An 18,752-nucleotide genomic window follows, 5' to 3' on the forward strand; every position below is an offset into this window, starting at 1 on the left:
TTGGGATGCACTAAATAATTCCATCTCAGGCCTGTGTTTTATGTAAAAAAGGGACACATCAGGGCCAAAGGGTAAACATCAAACTGATTTGAACTCAGTTCTCTTCTCTTATATTTTTCGTATTTCTGTGAGTGCCAACAAAAGCCAGACATGACTCCACTCCTTTTAAGTACTGCACACTCAGAGCTAGACGTACTTTGAATCAAAATAAATCCCCCGCAGCCTGAGTTTAAGCGTTGTTTTGTTTCAGCACAGGGTTTACAAAGACCAAGGCCAAACTGCCCAAAAAATAAATAAAAAAAATCAAGTAGCACATTTACTCTGGATGTCCTCATATTTTTATGAGCTTCACTTCCTTCTGAGTGAACAAGTACAGAGCAAGAAAAGCACTCGAGCACTTTTGATCACATTAAATCCATTACGATGCAGGGGATTCAAAATGTGCATCAAGAAAGTAGGACAGCTTCCATTTCGCTTTACAACAGTGACATCTTTAAAAGCTGAAGCCTCGTTTAGTGGCAGTTGTGATCAGAGTATCAAACCCATTATCATCATCATACTCTGCTCCACCACAAACCTCATTCACTTAGTGTTTCATTAACGTCTGGGACACATGGACGCCTGCGTTCACAGCCCTATAAGAATCGCAACGTGTTTTACAATCTGTACAACATAAGACACCCTCAATCCTTCCACTTTTGTTTCCGGTAAGGATAACTTCCACCAAAAAAAGGAGAAACCTCAGTCCATCAGTCATTTAAACTGAAATGTAACACTCCTCTTTTTTCAATAAGTTCCCGCCGGTTTCCCTCAGACACCATCTATGTCACCATTATCCTTTTGGCTAGTTAGCCTCAGTCTTTAACTTTTCAACGAGTTGACATTTTGGGATCTTTCTCACTGAGTGTTGGATGAGAAGATGAATACCGCACACAGTACGTTATGTGTTATTATACAATATGTCCATTAAATGTCAAGTTGGAGCCATGAGATGACAAGATTAGCTTCGCATAAAGAGTTGAAATGAGGATGAAACCAAGCCGCAACTACTAACGGCTTCAGGCTGAAGCAATATGGAAAGACCCCATTTAAAATGTGCCAGGACAGTTGTAGGGGAATGGAGGCTCATGAGTCAAATCCAGCCCTCCGTCATATATATGGAGAACTGTTTGCACGTAGTTTTCATTGCAAGGTTTAACATAATGTTTCATAAATGTACTTTAGATAACAAGACTTCTGTAAATCTCAATAAAAATGACCTCATAACATCAAACAGTATTGAATACAAATACCTGAAGAAAGCAGTGTAACAGAAATGCAGTTAGTCATATAGTAGAATAAAGCCTAATGTAGCTCCTTTAGTCCTCACTTACGATTGGAATGAAAATGCATCTGCAAAAATACAATAGTAGAGCAATTTAAAATTGCAATGAAATATCAACAATAAAAGTTATAACATAAACCAGCTACCTTTCTTTAACCATCCTTTTAAATTTGTGTTGGCCCTTCTTGTACAATGATGAAAAAAGTGGCCCTAAATTGAACCTCACTGCTAAATCCTGCCAAAAGAAAATGTCTATGTCCCTGAACGGCTATTGTCTGATTCATTTATTTTTAATTCGGTGATTCATTTTTTTATTTTTTTTTCTGCTCATCCGGGGTTGGTTCGCGGTGGCAGCAGGTCAAACAAGTTAGCCCAAAATTCCCTCTCACGAGCAACATTTTCCAGCCTCTCCTGGGTGATCTCATGCATTCCCAGGCTAAATCTTAAATATAATCTCTCCAGCGTGTCTCACTAGTTAGATGTACCCGGAAAACCTCCGAAGCGAGGCCTCCAGGAGACATCCCAATCAGATGCCGGAGCTACCTCAGCAGTCTCCTTTTCAACAGACCTCCTTACCCAATCTCTGAGCCCAGCCACCCTGCTGAGGAAAATAATTTCAGCCGCTTGCATCCACGATGTCATTCTTTTGGTCACTAGCCAAGGCTCATGACCATAGATGAGGGCTGGTACATAGATTAACTAGGAAATTCAAAGCTTTGCCTTCATCTCAGCTCCCTCTTCACTAAAACAGTCCGGTACAACGTCCCGCTCCTGTCAGTCTCTCGCTTCATTCTACCCTCGCTCGTGAACAAGACCCCGAGATACAGTGCAAATCATCGGATAGCGTTACACCACACTACATTGCTCTTTATATAAAGTCTGTGGAGGAAGTGTTTAGTGAGGTTCTGGCTGGTAATTGGTGAGCTGTAGAGGCGGAAGGTGGATTCTGTAACCGCTGGACACAGCTAGACTGTCTGCTTCCCTGTGTTTCTACTCTTTGTGTTAAGGTAAGTTATCCTGCTGCTGGCGGCACCTATGTATTTACTGCTCAGGCATGACAGTGGCATCACTGTTCTCGTTCAACTCTCAGGTAGAAAGTGAATTTTCCAAAATGTCAAACTCTAGCTACCTTTAGCGTGGGGTCTTAATAAGTCCATGTCTGTCCTGCCGACAACAGACTCGATAACTTGCTGAACCTTTAAGCCACATGGACAAGAAGTCTTTGAAGTAAAATGGAAATCTACACAAGTGGGCAACTCCATCCGCTGAAGAAGATTAGGTGATAAGATCGAAAGCTCCACAACAGCTATTGTGGCAGCATTTTTTTCTCCAGCAGCAACTAAACTGTGATGACACTACCCATTTCTACATTTACATTTTACAATGTGCAAACGATGCAGACAAGCAGTCTGAATGTACAGACACGAGACAAGTACGTATCATAACCAGACCATGACCTTGACAATGAACCCAATTTGAACACAGCTGGCCCAAAAACACCAATTCTTCCACGGTATTTTGTTTCCTCCATGTTATTTACTGTAATGAGTGTTTCTGTAAACACTTTAATGATCACACAACCGATTCGCATCATTCGTCACTGGAAGAAAATGGTCGGATTCCTTCAGAGCCTCACAACACATTATTCAATTGGTTTTCAAAGGCGGGCCAGTAATGTCCCCGGTAAACTGACTCTGACATGCAAAGATTTGTGGAATACATTTCCCATAATGCATTCAAAAAACCATGCACTGTATCATCCAGGTAAATGCCCTCCGCAGCTCCAGTTTGTTGGCATTTTGTCGTGAATTTGAAGACATCAGGAAATTATTTTTCAAACTGAAAAGCTCCCTGCAGAGCCACAAAAGACATCATGGAACAGATTTCATAAACTGAGTACTAACAGTGAGTAAAATGATTTTGTGTTGGAAATCTGTGGTGCGTCTCTCTAATTTATCAATATTAAATCAGCGTAGTTGCCAAACCTCTCCACCGGCAGACCACAGCATAACCTCATTGGTAAGTGGTCAGCTGTACACGAATATAGTGCATTTAACTCCATTTATTTCACTTTTTTTCAGCAGCGAAGTAACCAGCAATGTGCACACTGTGCAGGCAGGGGGATGCTTTGTGACTGCAATGATAACATAAATATGCAAAGCTTAACATGCAAGCCTTTATACGAGTAGGAGGTGTTATTGGCCTGTTTGACTTGTTTGGGCTCTCCACATGTGGTGAGGCATTTAACACAAGTGAGCGGAAAAAAACAAAAAAACAAAAAAAATGAAGGATTTCTTTGTGTGGCAATGATCTATATTTTTCATGAGAGAATTATATGTTTACAGAACGGCTAGTTTGAGACAACACTAAACGATTAAAGCGTTATTCCTGTACAAAAGATTTGAGAATGTATAAGGGAGAAATCCACCAATCGGGTTATCAAGGCTGAAAGTTATCCAGTTTACGTCACTTTTATCACATTAAAAATCCTCTTAACAGTTATTTCCCTGCAATTGCGGGAAGCTACTTTGTACATGCTTTGATAAGAAAGGCAAGGACTTTTCAGAAATAATTAAAGGCCTCAAAGTATTTCAGTGTTGAACAGAAAAATTGGAGGGTACTAAAAAACTCTTACCTATATTGTGTGGTATTGTGCCATATGGTCTCTCGGAAAAAAACCTCAAGGCCTCACATTCACACTCAGAAGAGCAAGATGAACAGTCAGCCTGTGGAGAGAAGATAAAAGAGCTCGTGTTCATAGGTAAGGTGGAGGTAATTCAAGGTTCATGTGAGGTCACAGGCATCGTATCTCGGACAATTACTGAATTGAATAAGATTTCATGCATTTCTGAAACACACAAATGTACAAATTACCATCAGGATATGTGACAACGTAAATAAATAAGTCTGTATATGGTCTGAAAATAAGGCAATCTCAAGCACATCCTAAACAATGCAGGTGCTATTACCCTTATTTGCTGTGAGCCAATCATATCACTAAGCTATGAAACCTTTTACATTTCAGGCAGTTCTATTATGATTTAGAGGGAATTATCTGCTTCTCAAACAAAACCCTATAAAAAATCTCCTCAAAGCAGAGTGTAGGAGGGGATGGGGGATTAGATTGGTTTATGGAAAATTATTGAACTGGAGCACAGCAGGGTGTTTGTGCAGGGCCCCGGCTCCCGAGTGACATTTTTATCTCTCGCAATGACTTAACGCACTTTATTTGTCTCTTTTTCTCTCAGCTTTTGTCGCTGGTCGTCCCTACAAGCTGTTTTCCTTTCTAAACACACAGTCTGGAAGATGTGTTATTTGTTTTGCTTCGCAAATGTGCGTGGGAGTGAGCGTGTGGGTGTGCATGTATACATGTCTGTGAATATGTTTAAGCTTGGCTTGATGTATGACTGGCTGTGAAGGACGCTGATCTACAGGGTCATGCATGTACAAATGGTACTCCTTTTCTTTTTTACATGCATCATGAGCTCTAAAAGGAAGAGAAACATGATCCTAGAAATAAGCGCGTGGTATAAAATGTGACTTCTGTGTATTTGTATCAAGGAAAAAAAACAAATTACAGGTCATTCCTCCATTGATAGTAAACACCTTTGTATTCCACTCTTCTCTTCTATAAAGGTGTTTATGGGCCACTTCTCTCATACATTTGCTCTCCCACGCAACAATCATATGGACGAGCCTTTTTCTAGTCAACGCCACCATTAACTGACCCCCTTCCATACACATTAACACACTCATACCACTGTTCCCTTCATGCCTCTCAGGAGACTCATGACAGCTCGGTTCACATTCACCGCTGTGTTTTCCCGCCTGCCCGTCCTTTGTGATCTTGAAGAGGATGTCAGCGTGATGAGTGGAAAAACCGGCAAGCACACCCCTAACGGTGCTTTGATTTCTGGGGCAGACCTTGCTCATCAACAGTTATTGTTTCTTTTTTTTTTTTTTTTAGAAGACCAGGGCACCCTACAAAAGAGTAAACTAAGCCTCCGTTTTTAGCGTGTCCCCGGCTGGGCTTTTCCGTAAATCGCAGACTTATCAGAGCGAACACAGGATGCACCGCTCGCTCACCTGAGAGAATTTAACTCAAACCTTTCCTGACTGGAATGTTCGAGGTTGAAGTTGGATTAATGCTGATTACTTCATATATCCTCATTCATGATATCACGGTTAGCTTTTGACGCAAAGCAGCCAGAGAATGCGAATAACACATTATTGACCCACTGTCATTAGCTGCCTTCACTCAGCTTCCACTCAAAGACACTGCTTAGAGCAATCACCTGCTGCGGTGCACGTTCAAGCTCACGAAATGACTGAGGGAATTGAGACTTACAAGACATCAAGAGAGCATAGTTCCATTATACCAACACAACAAGCCTATTAATACTATTTATTATGCATTTAAGAGCTGTTTGCTCCTGTTTCTTTGTGTCAGGCACCATCCATTTGTTTTGCCAGTGGTCTACTACATTAACTTAATCTGAATGTCATATCAGCAGATCAATAAAATGGTGGTGAGGTAAAACATTAAGGGGCACTGATGCGGAAGTGCCTTTAAATGCAGTTTCACTGAGGGCCACTAGTGACTACTGGTGCCATTCAAAAACCATCAACTTCTCATAAAATACAATATATTTAGATTTTTCCACAAGTTGCTATGATGTCATTCATTCAATTCAGTCCTTCTGATCAGTGCTTCTGAAAATAGTTTATTTATTAACTAGATATTAGGCCTCAAAGGCGTGTCTGATTTGATCAACACCGGGTGAAGTCAGGTTTCAAGTACAGGTGGGCGGACATGGTTCTCAGTCTGATAGAGTCAAATCTGTCTCCCTCTCATCCACACCTCATTCAAATATGTTCACTTCTGACTCCAAAAACCAAGATGGTGAAGGCCAAAATGCCAGTTGGTTCTAACTTGAGGTGTTATCCATATTAGAGGCTAAACATCCCTTCTTGGGTAATGCTGAGTGTAAAAGCTGACATCATGTCACACCTCTACAGGAAAATATTTGTTCTTAGTTGTATTAATCTGTCTATTGTGGGGAGGCTGAATTAAAGAAAGAAAGACAAAATATTACTAAAGACACCTGTTAAGAAGAATAAGAAAAATGTTTAGGATGAAATAATTGTTACTGTTGTTGGACCCAGCTTAATTAATTAGCACCATCATTTGTGGGAAAGCTTATTCAATGACACATTTTAGAATATTGAGCAATAAACAAATTATTCAAAATGGTCAGACGATTCAGATAGTTGTACAGATATTAGTTGAACACCACAGTTTTAGAGAGAAGGGGGTAATGCAATTTAAGAAGAGCCAGACTAATATATTTTGTGTCGAGGCTGCAGCCAGCACACAGATATTTGGGATTTCTTAAAACGAGGACATGTTTAACCATCAAGGTGAGATGTTTTGATTTGATTTTAAAGATCAGTATTCATACAAGCCCTTCTACTGTAGCACATCAAAAGTGAGTAATTCTTGTTTTTATTTCTTCTCAGGAATACATGTTTCAGTCATGAGGCTGTAAACGACAGCTGCTGACAGCTGGCAGGCTTTTTGAACTCTGCCTCAAACTAAAATCCCGCTTTGTGAGCACCCTGTTGGTGTTTTATTTGCTCCATATTTTACTTCCCTTCGACATAATAGTCAGTTTACACCAAAGAGGCTGCAACACATGCTGTCACCCACATTACGCATCATTGAGTCATTAGAAACTGGCTCACGCTCAGCTTCAAAGGCTGAAAACCCCGTCTTCCACAGCCTTCCTCGGACATTACATGCGTGGCAAAGTTGTTAGCGGGTTTTTGCAGGAAAAGACAAATGTGGGTCTCCATAACAAGCCCCCCTCCCCTCCCCGCAACAACGTCCCACATTGCACCTCCTGTGAAAAAAAAGTGTAATCACATTTTCCGCAAGGGTGGTTCTAGGGCCTATGAGAAAAGGGTTTATCGAATTCACACACGTTGTCATTACGCAGTCCGTGTGGTTTCCCCTTCGTATCTGTGACCACTCATCCAGCCAGTGCAGTTTAAAAAGCATCAAAGGGAACATGCACACACACATGCACACGCACACACGCGCAGACACGCACACACGCACACACACTTGTCATTACGCTGAGTGCTGGATATATCACACAGAAGGAAATTACAAGGTAGGTGAGGGATGTGTACTGAATTGTGTTTCTCTGCTTTTGAGCGCACACAAAGCAACTCTAGAGTTGAATCCTTGAAGCTAGAATTTAAAAGAGCTGGTGCTATTTCATCTCCAGCCCACTATATGCAAAACCACCATCAACTTTTAGAAGAATGGTATTCATTCGCCTGATTACAGTTCCAGACACTTTGAAAAACTATGTCAAGGAGCACTGAAGGTGTACTCGAGGCCTGTGTTGTCTCAATCCATTACCTGGACACTTTGTGTTGTTTTTGACAAATAAAAACAATACCAACAATTTATGCTAGGTACACACAATGTCAGCACCAAAATACCCAGAGCAGAAAGACGTAGGCAGTGGCGGAGCTAAACCCTCAGCACGGAGGGGGCGGAGCATTCTGCGTTGGCCCTACTGTTAAAGCCATTTTACTTTTTTTTAATTCACAACTGTAAAATGGATTAGATGTCATATCACATAAGCACATAATTGTAAATTATTGAGCCGAGCAAGCCTCTGTCTGAGAAAACAGAAAAGCCACTTGTCTGGTGAACTTGTTCTGAAAAGAAAACAACGGTTCAACGCTTCAGCACCAAGGACAGCGCCTGACACTTTAGGAGCATCGATTAAGGATTGGTTCAGCACGACAGCTGATTGACAGCAACAGTCAGCTAGACTGTCTCACCATGACTTTCTTACAGGGGAATAACAAACATTAAGTAGACACAGCGGTCCACAACACTGTACAAAGTCTATTCAAATATAAAGTTGAGAGGCCACAGGCAGTGACACAGACAGGTGCCAAAACGCACATGATTGTTCAAACATTCTCACTGATCACTTTATAGTCCTATACCCTAAAATCTAAGTTAATTAAGACAAATGATGGATGTTTCACTCTCAAATAGTTTCCCCTGCTCAGCCTGCTGCAGTTTTGTGCAGTTCACCATCCTCCATTGAACAAAATAATCCCAACAGGTTAATCAACTTCACTGTCCCTTTTTACATCTCCATCCTCCTCACCTGCATGACAAGCACTTTGTCTTTGTCAATGTTTATGTCACACTCAGCAAAGTGAGGTTGGTCTGACTCATCCGTGCACGAACGCACAGGAGGCGAGGGGTTTAAGCAAAAGGCAGGCAATCAAAAAACAACAGCCACAAAAACAGAAATCATCAACATGCAGCCTCATTTTAATTCTTCAGTCTGTTAGGAATTCATGATAGAGGCCTATTTCACATTTGTATTTGTCTGGAAAGTAGTTTTTAATTTACATCCTGAACTCTCAGGACTGATCGGTACAATTCAGGTGTGGGGCGGCCACACCCTCTTCCCCCGCGGTCTGCACGCAGGTCATCGGGACCAAAAACGGTCATTCGACATGACAATTGATTGTTTCTCTGGTGTATTGCATTGTGGATAACCACAACCGGGGACACTGCATCTATCAGATTTTGTTTTATCATCTCTCACATTGTATGACAACTTGCATGTGTTTATAACATTGGCATTGAGCACACCACAGAGCAACGTAAAAGGCTAGACATGTGTCCTCTTCAATGTCACCTGATTAATATATTGCTCACTAGCTTCCATTATTCCTCCATTATAGCGCTAGAAGTGGGCTAAGAAGTTGTCTGGCCTGTTTAGAACTACAAACTATGTCATGCTTGATGTCGAAGCATGGATGAGTACAAGTGTGTTTCCTCCAGTTTGGATGATACCGGCGGACCGGCCATCTGGACTCTTTTTTTCTTTCTTGGAGGTCGGTGGATGTGTGGGCCAGCAGTGATCCGAGACGAGTTTCAAACATGTCACGGTGGTTTTGGATGGTGGCTGTCATGAATACAGTGAATCTATTTACCCCCCAGGTAATGTTACGTTGGTACCACTCTGACACTGAGCAGATAGTAATGTACGATATGGAGAACTAAATGTAAAAATGAAATGTACTGTAATATTGGAAATAAAAAAAAAAAGATACAGCAAAGAATTTCAAAACAATAAACATCCCTGAGGCAGATGGGGCCTCATGCCCAAAAGTGAATCATTCATTTTGCAGGACAACAAACCATTCATATTGCGGGACAATAACTACTGTCAGTACAATATTGCTCCCCACATCAGTGTGCAGCCGCATGTCTTTGCCACTGAGTCCAAGTGCTTTGTTCTCCTGCCTTAAGGTCCCGCAAGATTTATTCCCTCCTGACCAAAACAGTCACAGTCAATTTATATCGGCAAGTAGCCTCTTTGATAAAAGATCACTAACCCCAAGAGCTTGAAGAGAAAATGTAAATAGTCCTGCAGCAAAGCGCTATGAACAAAATCCTACTTTTTCTTTCTGTATTGACATAGTCGAGCTAAACACAGTTGACGTGACTGAGCTCATCAAGTAATGCTGCAAGCTTTGTTGGATTTTTATCTTTGAACTGGAAAATGCTTCCTCTGCACACCTGAATATGTGGCAGGTGCTGTGGAGGAAAACCAGCGGGAATTGAAATGAGAAAACTCCCTTACGCTGTCCGACTCACTGCTGAACAGATATTCATTTACAACAGTCTGTTTGAGGGCAGCATGGTGGTGCAGTGTTTAGCACAGTCGCCTCATGACAAGAAGGTTCTGAGTTTTAACCATAGACTGTATATAAAAGTGGACGTAGCTTCTGGGTCCGAAGAATGAGGCCGATGCGGAAGTGCCTTAAGCTGCAACACCAACCGAGTGCCACAAGAGGTCAGCTCCAGGGACTCACGTTCAACTAATCTCAGTCAATAAAGTTTCTCCACGCGTTATTTCACTTTTGCTAGCTAAGGTCACTCCTTCTTATTACATTTCTGGCTGTCAATATGAAAATAACCCCGTCATTAATTAGAAAATAAGCTTCAGAAAGCCGTGTGTTTGGGGGCGTGTCTGTTTGATCGACAGGCCTGTGGTACTGTCAGGTTACGGCTATCGGTGGGCGGGACTTAGTATTGTCGGATTTCCAATCAGATCGAGTCTGATCCACCCCCCCCCCCTCCCCTAGCTTGTCCAAATATGGTCGCCAACAGCTCCAAACCGCTCCGAAATTGCAAGACGGCGCCGGACAAAATCCGAACTCAAGGCTTCATAACGGCCGTTAACAAACCAGTGGGTGTCGTCACTCTTGGTTGCCGGTTGGTTTTAGTCTTTCGGTGTGGAGTTTGCATGTTCTTCTGGTGCAATATCGAAAGACAGAGATCTTAGGTGTGAATCGCTGTCCGTCTCTCTGTGTTGGCCCTGTGATGGACTGGCGACCTGCAGCACCCCCCCCCCACACACACACACACACCCCCCCCCCCACACACACACACACAAGCATCACAACAGTAAATAGTCATAGTCATACACTTACAAAAAAACCACACTTTGCATTCAATGCATTTTTTTTTATTTCTAATAGGTATCAAATTATTCATTATTACTACATTGTATATTAATAGTGAAGACATTACAACTACGTTTGGAATTATGCAAAGAAAACAAAGTGAAATGTGTTTTTAATTTTAAATTCCTTAAAGTAGCCACCTACTGCTTTAAAGACAGCTTTGCACAATTTCTTTGCAACACATCAAGCATTAAGGTTTGATTTATTCAGTCTCCTCTGAGGAGTCAAACTCTTGGAGGCATCAGTGTGGTCTCTGAACTGAGGTACTGTTAATTGTTGATTTCTGATGCGGGACACTAATGAACTTCTTCTCCACAGCAGCTAAACTCTTGGTCTTCCCAGCAGCCCTGATGACAGACAGGTTCATCACAGTGTTTGATGTTTTTTGCAGCTCATCTGTGAACTGGAAACGGTTCCAGGTGACAATCTCCTGAAGGCGTAGCTGTGTGTGAAGCTGTCATCAAGGCAAACAAAGGCTACTTTGAGGAATCTAAAATATGAAAAAATATTGTGATTTTTTTTATTTAAACACTATTACTTAATTCTACATGTGTTATTTCATAGTTTGGATGTCTTCAGTATTACTCTATAATATTCTGCTGAAATGTAACCATCATGCATTATAACAAATATAAATCTAAGAAGTACATTTGTCAGGGTCTCCTTTATTCCTGGACTTGACAGCCTGAACTCCATTATCCTGTTTGGCTTTTATTTTGTAAGTCTTTCGACGTGGTCCATGTTACAGAGTGTAACCTATTGCTAATTTATGTAAATCCATGTTGCTCACTATTCCTGCATTGCCAAAAAAAAAACATCACATGTCTTCTGATTTCATTATTTCAATCAAATAAAATGTGTCAGTCACAGGGGGCTGAAGCAAATGTGTGGATGCACGTGTCAGCCTGTCATTTTAGATTTCCTCTGTTCTTTTAACAGTGGAACGATTCAGTGCACACAAAGCCAAAGAGAATATTACAGAACTTAAATCACGTCGCTGGCCACTACTGAGTGACACATAGTCAGCTGCAAGATTCTAATTATATAGGCGATTGTGAGGTGAATCTACATTTCTTACTGTTATGTGAACGTTTTTTTTTTTTTTTCCATGTAATCATTTATAATGACTAAACACCTTTGACTCACATTGCTTTTAATGCAGTCACTAAGGCTGTAGGTTAAACATTTTGGCTTTGGTAATTCTCCTTTTTTCATACTATTATATTATAAGTATTACTGAATATTCTTCTTCTATTCTCATTCAATAGCTGTCAAGAATATAATTGTTACACTGAAAACCATAGAAATCTGTGTGGGAAACATGTCAGTGGATAAGACAGTTGGTAGAACACTGCACTTGTGCATGAATAAAGAAAGGCAGTGGTGCATGACATGAACTTTATGTATTGAGTTATAGTACACATTCCATATATAATCCAAAAAGAAGGGGTGATTAAGACTTATTACGTTGCTGAATTACAGGATGTTTTAGGACTCAGTGTCAAAACAGCTGAGGAATATTAACAAGAGATTTTCTTTAATACCAATAATAATTCAAGATGTGACATTTATGGGGCAGTGATAATGGAAACAACGCAAACAACTGATGCCATAAATGTCATTTTTCTAAGAGATATTTTTAAGTGTGGTAGAATATGTGAAAATATGATATGTGACAGTCTGAATAGTTAAGGAATTAACCAACACAACAGACTCCTGTGTCTAACTACACCATCAGCACTCGCTGGTAATGATGGACTCTGGTATAAAAAAAAAACTTATAAATAAAATAAATGTCCTAACCTTTGCCTCATTAGCACAATCACTCGAGTTTTACAGAGCTAAATTAGCTTTTTGAATACGAGTCTGTTGGAGTCAGAGGTTTTATTGAGCAACGCCATAGGGGCTCTCAGTGGTATTGCGCTCTAAGGCCCTTTCGTATTGGCTTCACTTTACAGGCGGGGAAACTGTAGGATTGATTCAGACTGAGGATGAACTGAGGGGCTAAATGAAGATACAAACTTCTTTTTTTTTTAACATTTGTGATGTGTTCCAAATGGCAGTTGTGTACTAACACTCACTATTTTGAGTGCATCAGTGTGTTCACACTGTCAGTACAGAAACATGCAGTTCACTACAAGTACCAGGATGATGCAGTCAAAACGGTCCAAAAAAAGAAGAAGCGTGAAACGCTGGACACGTTCCACGCTAAACAGTCGCCATTATGGCTACATAGAGGAAGGGGCGATCGACGTAAAGAATTGTCAAAATAAGGTGCAGGTGTTCCCGAACACCACATAAAAGTGTTTCTTTTTCACTACTGCTGCTGGACAGAAGCAATCAGTCTGTTTATTGAGTGTTAAACTGAGAGCACAAAAACATCTTCATTTCTGGGTAAAATAATTAAAGCTTCAGATATTTTGGCAGGTGATGTGTTCACATGCTCAGGTTATTTCCAACCAGTGCAGAACGGCAGTGTGTGATTTGAAACAACAATTGCCTGTCAAAATTCAAGTAATTTACAAGTAAGAGTCCTGACAAGTTAGAGCACTATTTGTCAGTGTAATACGGAAAGTGTGTCATTTGGAACACAGCACTGGACATTAAGATAATAAGTCTCCTTTAAAGAGACAGCCTCTTTACGGCAGAGGCCAAACTGAAGTGTTGCATAAACGGCCAGTATAACACAAATACTTTTTTTTTTTTTTTCTTTTAATCATGACTTTTCAATAAAGCCACAGAATAAAAAATATAGACCTGGAAATGAGCATAGGTTCCTTTGGGCATTGAGCAGTGTGTGAAAAACAAAGACTGAGACTGTAGCACACACACACACACACACACACACACACACACACACACACACACACACACACACACACACACACACACACACACACACACACACACACACACACACACACACACACACACACACACACACTAAAACTAGGTTAATAATGGGTAACAGTTATGAGGACTGGAGGATAAAAAGATGACAAAATACAACGAGCGCCATAGAAATACAATATTCTCTCTATTTACCTTTGACTATCGTAAGCAGCATTTTTAACAGTACACCCTATGCTGGAGGCACACAACAAATAGATTTTTAACATTTTGGGAACCATTTAAATTTCCAATATTAACTTTACAGGGAGAATAGCTCATTCCTAACATTGCAACAGCTTTTTTGTACCCATTTAAGTCCCATACAGGAATAAAGAATATCTAAATTAGCAGTTGTCAGCCCGGCCACCCCTGTTTCTTCAATTTAATACCTTGTCAGACGCATTAAACTCCTCTTTGGTACAGTATTTTACACCCATTCCCCTCCCCCACCAGGATTACCAAAAAATCTTTACTACTAGTCATTTATAAATAGAACACCCCATCACTCTGAGCGTAGATTTTGATAGAGAACCAAAGCTGCTCAACTTCATGTTTCAGTGTCGGGGCGAATGATTTGTATCCTTGGAGCCCATCTCCTGCTGCCTGTCACCGGAGTTTTAACACAGTTTGTCAGAGGATGTTATACGACTGGATGGGCGTGCTGCATCGCCGGGATTTTCAGATGCAGGTTGGGCCCTGACAACGCAGCCTCCAATTGGTCTCAGTTATTTCCAAGATGAATCAGAAAAGCTTTTAATAAGGAAATCCGAAGAGCTCACGGGCTGTGCGGGTAACTTCAAAGGGAGGTTAATATAGATCCCCTGAGCATTTGCCGCTCTGCCACAACCTTTACAGACGGCGAGGAATGGACAGAATTAAGCTCGGTGAAGTAAACTCAATTTCCAGGCCGCAAAAAGCGTATTTGTTTTGCCAGTCTTAGAACTTCAGGGTGAGTTTGGTGTACAAATACTGCAGTAAGACAAGAAACATAAAGAATAAGAGCAATAAACTCAGCGATATAGGCTGAGCGAGAGTATCAGCTGCCAAATGCACATATAATGTCACAACTAACCCTGAAACTTGTAAAGCTGAAAAGCTTGCAAAGAGATTTCTACCCGAGTCCAACGGAAAACATCGCAGCTCCAGAGCAGGTGAATACACTGTGTGCTTAAGGCCAGCTTTATAGTATAAAGGAAACACTGATAGAGGCTCATGTGAAAGACTTTAACAAGCAGCATGGGTGAAATCCATGCAATTTTCCCTCCACCACCAAGATGGAGCGAGAGCAGCTGCCTTTCCCCATCTTATCTGGTCGGCAGCTGACAGAGACATCCAAATCCTGACACACATACTATAGTGCACATGGCAAATTCATGACATCTGCACATGCTGCCAAAGATGAAAGCCACAAGTCTGGTACAAGGCATGCGGGAATAGATGTACAGTAACGAGAGCCTTGGGGCCCGGCTTAATGAGGAGGATTAGTGAGCCATGATAGTGCTCTTGTGCGCAGCTGTAAGCGGAGAGGTGAAGCTGGTAGCTGGATGGATGAGGGAACGTCAGTTTGTCAGGTAGAGGACGGGCTCACCTCGGCTCCCGGGAAACTCTTTAACTGAGACGGGGCGAGCGCAGGCCATTAGATGAGGCCAGATTGTAAAAGCTGACAAGTGCAATCAATAGATCACAATGTGATATTAACTCGCAATCATCTTTTTGATATCCCGCTGAGATGGGACGGAGAAGGAAAGCAATTCCCATGTTCAGCAAATTTGGTGCGTCTCCTCCTCGCCGCAAATGTTCAAGATTACTTTTTCAGCACAAACATTATGTGACCTTAATCTATTTCTAGTTAATTACTTAATGTGGAAGTAATATAAAAAAAAAAGGCATTTCATAGCTTCATACCGAGGCGGGTTCATTTGGAGCACAATGTTGAGTCATTTATTGCCACCATCTTTTATTTAATAGTCCACATTAGAAATATTAGAAACATGATAAATATAAATCCAATCATAATTCAATCTTGGCCTCTGAACATGCTTCCTCACAACGCAGCATGTTCATTCTGAGGTTCTTTTGCTTTGAAAAGCTCTTGAGTTATGATATAATTTCTTTTCAGAAGAAGTGGCAATCCTCGCCATTATGAACCTCAGAAACAGGATATACATGATTACAGATAAATAACTAACATGTTTGTCTTGTTTACGAGGCAATGTTCACTGGTTAGAGGGCCATCTCTGCATCACACTTTGTGGAGAGGTCTCCTACAGCCAGTTGTAAGGTTGATCTGTTCGCGGTGCCAATCTCTACGTCAAATTCAAGGTTGGTCGGGAACCAGCCATTACGTATTGTATCTCTGCTCACATCTAAAGTCTGGCTTTTCTGTGAAGACCATGAGTCTCAGAAACTACTTGAGCAGCGTCACTGTAGGACATTATGGTGTCTGCGCAGGCTGAATTATCCTCCATGTGACAAGAAGCTCCTGAATTTGTATGCACGAGAAACCCAGCAAGCAATATGGGCCCTTTAAACACCAAAACCCAAACTAAAACTACACACACCACCTACATTGAGTTGGATGAGGCAGACATAATTGGTTTAACTTTCTGCCTTTAACCAGTCATTCTCTAGTCTCTTTGGTATATTCTGAGAATGTAATTACGTAGGGATTGACTAGGTTTGTAATGCAGCGTCTTACTTGGCTTTGCTATAATTTGACTCCATGAAAGAGCTTCATCTGAGACAGCGAGCTTTACAGATGATATTTTAGATTTCTGTGGAAGAGCAGGTCGCCACATATAGTTTTGCAGACTGACCAGTTGTCCATCCAGAAGCTTTTCCCTGCAGAGTTCTAACTTGAATTATTTTGGTAATGATGATTGCAGTGATGTTGAGGAGGGAGAAAGTCTGGGACCATTTTACTTCTTAGATTCAACAAAAGGTTTGTTTTAGTCATCCTGTCTCTTCACAGTACATGTGTGACATTCCTGGAAGCAATTTTGATCTTTAAAGGAGCGTTTCATCAACCCCCGGGAGAAACAACCTCACAGGTGCGCCCGACACGTCGCTGACATTGTTGAGGAAATCAAGCCAATTTGCCTGGCAGATTGCATTTGAACATTTTTCTGAACTGTTTCGATCACTGTTGTACGTTTTTGCATGGGGTCTGGGCGCCTCTGTGCCATCACTTACCTGAACTCCTTATCTGTTTTCTTCCCCCGAAAGCAAAATTGAAACAAGCACGGATTAACTCAATGTCATGGCAGCTTTGTCCCTGGGATAATAGGAGACAATGAGCTGTGCAGTGACAGCAATACATGATGCCAATTTCCTCACAGAAAGAGAAAATGATGGAATGAGAAAGGAGAAGAGTTTGGGGAGATTGCTTAAGACCCTAATCCAACTTTGTAAAATCAGAACGCTCTGGGTTTTGCTGAGTGTTTGTCCTGTTGGAGTGATTCATATCATCCAATCGTTGTGCTGCAGGCAGCACAAATGCAGGCTGAAGATAGGTGACAGGATGGTTTTAAGATGATTAGGTGACTGCCACATTTCTGTGAAAATAAATTTGATATATTTAGTCTTAAAGGGATAAAAAGGTAAGGTTCTCTCATATCTGAGCATGAAGACATTGTTAATAGTTAATCATAAGCTCCAATGCTCATAGAGCATTCACGTATTGAGAACATACAGTATACGACTGTGGAGTTATCAAACATATGACTAGTGACCTTTTAAGGTGAGTGATGTATTTTTAGTTAAATGCCAAAGCTGCTGAGGGAAGGAATTTACTTTTGGTAATTTTAGATTTATAAAACTCAAATTAAATTTGACTGTGTGTTCTGGAATCTCAGCACACGCAATCAAATTCACACCCAACTGGGAGTTGAAAATATTTGACAATGGTAATAATACCTTAACTTTGATACTGGCTCTTTAACAAAACATCTTTGAACAGCAATTTTATGAAATTCATTTTAGGAAAAAGAAAATTACATGACATAAATAAAGTCTTTAGTTTTCAGTCAGTTAAGAGTGGGAAAGTGGGACTCCAGTAATTTTCTGCAGAAAACAACCATAGTTCGATTTTACAATCTAGCTATTCTGCAACTACAGTTTTGTCCCCTAAATGCCTCACATATAAGCCATCGCGACAAATCAGAAACAAAACCAGGGCCAGATCTCTCAAGGACACAGCACTGCACAAATGTGCTCTATGTTTTTTTTTTTAATTCAGTTTGCAGTCTCAATTTGCATGTGTTCAGTGCTAAAACAGCAGTCCACTATTCAGGCTGGACTGACTCTGGTACAGCTCAGGGTCCCCTCTGCAAGTAGAGAGACTTAATTTGAGCCATACAACAGCGGGGTTTCTATGATGACACATCGATCCTAAACATTCTTGAGAAACATACAGAAGATTGCGTAAATGATATGGTATGAACGAGTCACAAAATACACACAAGGCATCACAACAGGTGGTGAGATAAAGAGAGAGTGACAGCATAGTAATACAGGGTAGGGCCTCCCTTGGCTCTTGGTGTCATGGATTCTACAAGATGTTGGAAACCTTCCTCTGAGATTCTGCTCCATGTTCACATGATTGCATTGATTTCTACAGATCTGTCAGCTGCACATTGATGCTGCGCATCTCCTCTTCTACCACATACTGAAGGTGTCTCACTGGATTCAGATCTGGAGACTGGGGAGGCTACCGAAACAAATTGTGACAGGATACATTGTCATGCTAGCAGTAGTCATCAACAGGGGGGGTCCACCGCCAGGTTGGACGTGTGGTGCTTTCTGAGCTGCTCTGCTTCTCACCACAGAGTTACCACAGCTTTTATTTTAGCTCCAAACACGAAGGTCTTTCTCTGTAAATTCTGCAGACTGCTGTGGTGAAAATTCAGGACATCATCAGTTCCAGAAATACTCAAACCAGCTGGTCGGCCACCAACAG

At 41.1% G+C, this 18,752-nt stretch overlaps 1 protein-coding gene across 2 annotated transcripts in view; it reads right to left on the reverse strand.

Annotated features, from left to right (window-relative positions):
* Nucleotides 1-18,752, reverse strand: part of LOC138630365 (leucine-rich repeat and fibronectin type-III domain-containing protein 2) — a 132,065-nt gene that overhangs the window by 38,328 nt on the left and 74,985 nt on the right. The window contains exon 4 of one of the 2 annotated variants that reach the window (XM_069714662.1): nt 3,960-4,050. The exons of the other annotated variant lie outside the window; for it this stretch is intronic. The gene's annotated coding sequence lies outside the window, so the exon portion shown is untranslated. The remainder of the gene's footprint in view (nt 1-3,959; nt 4,051-18,752) is intronic. 2 annotated transcript variants of the gene reach the window in all.

Source organism: Brachyistius frenatus, unplaced genomic scaffold (assembly GCF_029030835.1).
Source record: "Brachyistius frenatus isolate BFR_SWC_R1_liver_20210118 unplaced genomic scaffold, ASM2903083v1 Contig_133, whole genome shotgun sequence".
Lineage (NCBI taxonomy): Eukaryota > Metazoa > Chordata > Actinopteri > Embiotocidae > Brachyistius > Brachyistius frenatus.